A 5,754-nucleotide genomic window follows, 5' to 3' on the forward strand; every position below is an offset into this window, starting at 1 on the left:
GCTCAGCTGGATGATTCTGTTGATAGTGCTGACACTCGTCCACCAGTTGGGGTTCTCAAAGTATGTGCCCACTGGGTGGGTGAAGGAAAAAGTGCCTTGCCTGTTTGCTCGCAAGTTGTTGGCTAGTTGGAAATCCTGCGTTCTAGACATCTGGCTCCTACAGTACTGTTCTTGCTACTCCTTGCACCACAAAGGACATGGCCACACAGACATGTGACCTCAAATTTAGCACTGTGATTGTGAATCGCCCAGTGTCATTGTAGCGTCCCCCTCTCCTCCTTCAGCTGTGCAACATGCCACCAAACTTTCACCTCACGGGGCAAAGTCACCAACTACACAACTGGCAGGCTGGAAAGGACAGAAGGAATACTCTGGTAAAGACTTTCTACATCCCTCCAGCCAACCAACATCTGAGTCTTCCTCTGACAACTGGAAACACTCAGTCGAACAAAGGTAAACAATCTTCCCCTTTGCTGCCTTTAATATACTTTTAGACAGTGTCGCCAAGTGATAACCTTGCCCGGCCAATCTCTGCATCGCTAGCACACACCAACAACAGTTTTTTTGCCCTGAACTCTGCAGGCCGATGGAAGAATGCCAATGCTTCTGTAGACTTCGTGGAGCAGGATCCCCCTGCCTCTGTGACCTGTAGCAATTAGTTTTTGAAAGCTGGTACTCGGCAGCTGCCGAGATGACACCCCTTCATTTTTTCCTCATCATCACTCTCCTCCAGTTGAATGTTCATGGTCTTAGATCCAATAAAGAGGATTTACAGCCGCTACTAGAATCATAGCATCCATTTGTTCTCTGCCTTCAGGAAATAAAATTGCATTCTCACAACTGCTTTGAGCTCTTGAATTTACGCCTCCGCCCCCTCCCCCTTGCAAGACAGTATTCCATCTTATGAGGGAGTCATGCTGTTCATACAGGATGATGTTCGTAGTCAAGTCAACCCATCTCCCTGACTATGTCTCTTCAAGCTGTTACAGTTACCTTTTCCTTCCTCACTTGACCTTTTCCCTTTGTACCGTTTACATCCCTCCGTCATTCGTTGTCTCCGGGGCAGACTTCCGCCAGCTTATTGGGCAGCTGCCTCACTCCTTTCTACTGCTCGGTGACTTTAATGTTCACCATCCCCTTTCGGGTTCTCTCAGAACCTGTCAGAGAGGTCACCCCTTGGCTGACCTTCTCAGTCAACTTAACCTCTCCTGCTTTAACACAGGAGCACCCACATTCCTTTCAGACTCCATGCACACCTACTCCCATTTGTATCTATCCTCCTGCACTGCCCAGCTTGCCAATCATCTTGAATGATCCGTTCTCTTTCATACATAATTGAGTGATTATCTCCTGTGTGCTATCCATTTGCTGACACACATCCCACCCACGTGCTCACCCAAATGGCAGCTTACTAAGGCTGACTGGAGGGTTTACTTCTCCTTGGCAACCTTTTGCAAACACAATTTCCCGGCCGTTATGATCAGGTAGAATATCTTGCGAACGTTATCCTTACCTCTGAAGAATGTTCCATTCCTCGCACTTCTTCTTTACCATGCCGTGTCACAGTACCTTACATAGATTCAGGCGTGCCACGACACCATTTGCATGCCAAGACATGCTGTCCACATTTTTAACCGTCGTCCTGCAATGGCAAACTGAATTCATTATAGACAGTTGTGTGCACAGTGTCATTGCGTTCTTTGGGATAGTAAAAAGGATAGATGTATTTCATTCACTCTTTCTTTTGACAGTTCCGTCATGTAGGCCGACCTCCGACAGCTCTCTGGAACCAAGATCCATTCCTCAATATCTGGCCTTACAGTAGCAGGCAATGTAATCTTGTCCATATTGCTATCTACAACACCTTGGGCCACCATTTTGCAGAGATTTTGAGCTCCTCCCACTAGCACCCTGCCTCCTCCATCAGAAAATAGTGGAGGAGGCAGTGTGCCTCAGGGTTCTGCCCTGAGCATTGTCCTCTTTGCTATCTCCATTAACCATATAATGTCCTGTCTCCCACCGGGCATCTCTGGCTCCCTTTTCACTGACAATTTTGCCATCCTTTGCAGTTCTCCATGGACCTGTCTCATTGACCAGTGTCTTCAGCAATGTCATGATTGTCTTTACTCATGGAGCATTGACAATGGCTTTCATTTTCCCACTCAGAAAATCATTTCTACGAATTTATGGTGGTGCAGCTTGTTTCTTCCACTGTCTTTACATGTTGGGCCTATTGCTCTTTCATTCATTGAAACTATGACATTCTTGGGGCTCCTGCCCGATAGGAAACTTTTTTGGTCATCCCACATCTTTCCTGGCAGCCTGCTGTATGCGATCCATCAATGTCCTACGTGTCCTCAATGGTACTTCCTGGGTAGCTGTTCGAAACCAGCTTCTTCTTTTTACTGTTCCCTTCTTCATTTGAAACTAGACTGTGGGTGTTTCGTTTGTGCGTCTGCTACCTGCAACTTTCCTGGTGGATGTGAACCCTTCACCACCTTGGCTTCGTGCAACGGCCAGTGTTCACTTTGGCCATCATTCACTTTCTAAGGCCTCTACTCCAACCTCACTCTATTGCCTTCAGTTTCACAACCTTCACGTGGAACTTCATGACAGTAGATTTGTGGGCAAGGATAGCTCTTGAACTGCCCATGGTACTGGGTGTGCCTTCATCATTGACGCCAACATTTTTCAGTATTGACTTCTGGAACACTGCTCAGCGTTTACAGCAGAGCTCTTCACCCTTTATCAGGCCACACAGTTCATTCGATAACACAGGCTTTTCATTTGCGTCATCTACTCACTCTTAGTGCACTTACAGCCTCTGTGTGCTGTACACTGTCCATCCCTTAGTGCAGCAGGTCCAGGAAAGCTGTCACTTGCTCATTCTTGATGGGGCCATGTGGTGTTTGTTTGTGTGTGTCTGACAACAAATGAGGCCACAGATGCTGCTGCCAAGGCTGTAATCCTCGTATCTCAGCCCACATTGCCTCCAATGATCTTTTATGTTGCCATCTGTCAGCAGCTGGTGTCACTTTATCACCCCTGGTCCTCCCTTCATAGGAACAAGTTCCAGGTTATTAAGCCTCTCCCAGCATCTTGGATGACCTCCTCTCAGCCCTCTCGCCTCAAGGAAATCATTTTAATTAGGTTGGGTATTGGACACTGTCTTTTTGTCCATCACCGTTTAAGTGACGCTGCCCCATCACTTTGTGTACTTTGCACTCAACTTTTGACAGTATGCCGTTTCCTGACAGAATGCCCTTTCTTTAACCGCTTACATTCTCATTTGTGTTTGCCATCTGAGTTACCAGCTGTTTTAACAAATGAAGTGCAGACTGTTAACTTTTTATCTGTTGTATCAATATGGTGCAAGCCATTTAATTTTTAGTTCAGGAACCTCTGTTTCTCCATGGTACATTTTGTAGATCTTTGTCCACATCCCAGTTGTTTTTTAGCTGTCTTCTCTTCCATCGATTTGGACTGATGTGTAATTGTTTCCAACTCCTCTCTTTGTCTTCATGTTTCACGGTTTTGACATGGGTGAGTACGATCTTAGTTGCTTTTGCACCCTAAAACAAAAACATCAGCCACTGGCTACTGCTTGGTTATATGTAATGCACAAATACAGCAAGTTACTTCAATGTGGAGCAATGTCAGAAGTGGCCACTGCGAGATGATTTGCCAATGAGTGAACTGAAACAGTCGCCCACGGTGGCCGAGCGGTTCTAGGCGCTTCAGTCTGGAACCGCGCGACTGCTACGGTCGCAGGTTCGAATCCTGCCTCGGGCATGGATGTGTGTGATGTCCTTAGGTTAGTTAGTTTTAAGTAGTTCTAAGTTCTAGGGGACTGATGACCTCAGACGTTATGTGCCATAGTGCTCAGAGCGATTTGAACAATTTTGAACTGAAACATGAGACGTGTTTTGTAGCCCTGAATTTAAACTCGCGAAGTACAATGAATCGGAGAAAGTGGGGATCAACAATCTGCATCAGAACTAAAAACATGATCACTTTATTCATGGCTATTAAAGCTAACCTCTATGAACAAACTCAAGACACAAAACACTCAGTTCCAGCAAACTGTGATATCTTACTGTCACTGGTTACCTGACACTACCCTCACTGGCTACCCAAGCTGCCACATTACCAACTGAAGAGCAGTCCTCATTGGCACTTAGTTGTAGGTTATAGGTTCCATAGGTAGATTCAGCTGAAAAAAGAATGATAGGTAGAAAAATAAGAGCGGATAAAAAGTCAATACAATGTTGAAAATGATGTGGCAAAGAATTAGAAATAACAAAAATTACATTTAAACCAATTGACTCAAAAATAATAAACTCCTTTGATTAAATTTTGAAATAAAAAAAATTATCACTTGACAAGATTAGAACCTATGACCTCCTACATTGCAGGTTAATGTGCTAACCATTATGCTATGGAGCAACATTGAGTCAGTACGTTATAATTTTGACTATCACCACCCAGCTGCAACAATGAATTGTAGCCTCCAAAAACTTGGTTTCGTGCAGTGTCTTGTGGAACTTATTTAATGTATGGTGATCTCTGTGATTATGATAACTGCTTATGTGACCATGAATTACATGTTGTGTGGAAGTGTCCACTAGTATTTAGTTAGAGCTGGGTGTGAAATCTATGTCGTTAGTGTCATTGTTATGTGCGTGTGTTGTTTTGGTGTGGTTATCGTGTATGATGAAATAAAAAATAAAAGTGCCAGACACATGATTCAGGATTCGAATACATCAAGAAAGAATGCCAGGCAAGGAATTGGAAGTGAACTGACAAATTGTTGTGGCAGTTTGGTAACGGTGAACGGTTTGAGCATGACACTGAGTGCTCTGATTGAAGAAGCACTCTGTTTCTCATTTTTATTTTCAGAATTGGATGTCACTTTTCATAGAGTGAATTGTATTTTCAAACTAGTTGTCATGTTCCATAGGGAGTGACTGGAACTTAAACTATAACACCACTTTTACACTTTTCAGAGGACTTAAAAGGGTGTAAATTGTTGGAAAATGTAAATGGTAGGAAATTACTTTTTAAGCACAACATACATTTTACAATTCATGACCATAATGGTGGTTCCTACCTCCTGAAAAGAAAAGAATGAAAATAAAATAAAAAGAAAATAAGTAAATATAGAATCGTAGCCTGTTTAGATTTCTTCTGATGAATATTTTTGTTATCTGGTTCTCTATTTCATTCTGAAGTTTTGATGTGTGCATTACATAAATAGGCTGATATGACATTGAACTGTGGCTAAGAAGCATATCTAACTTAAAATCTTAAAACTATCAACATCATACACTAAATATTTTTTTAAGGGAAATATGCTAGCAGTTGGCAATGTGATGTTGACTGATTACATAAGAAGCTGAAATCAGTGACAGAATTATATTCATAAATGTGATCATTAAGTTCTACGTACCATAAACTAGGGTTTTTTTCTCTTAAAAAGATTCAGTCCTGCTTAGTACCTATTCAAACATACATTTCGAATCAGTTTTGATCCTGTCCAACAGTTGATAGTTTATACTAGCACATGTATGAGTTATTCTGCCACTTGCTGTTGTGGATATTTTCTGCCAACCAAATCTGTACTGCTGTATTAAGGCAAATGACTTCCATTTTTATGCAAAAATTAGTTATTTTATAAATCATACCCACAAACTTGTAATCAACAATTATTTATCACTGTATTTTCTGGGGAGAATGGAACAACTTTGCACCACT

This window comes from Schistocerca gregaria, chromosome 1 (genome assembly GCF_023897955.1).
Source record: "Schistocerca gregaria isolate iqSchGreg1 chromosome 1, iqSchGreg1.2, whole genome shotgun sequence".
Lineage (NCBI taxonomy): Eukaryota > Metazoa > Arthropoda > Insecta > Orthoptera > Acrididae > Schistocerca > Schistocerca gregaria.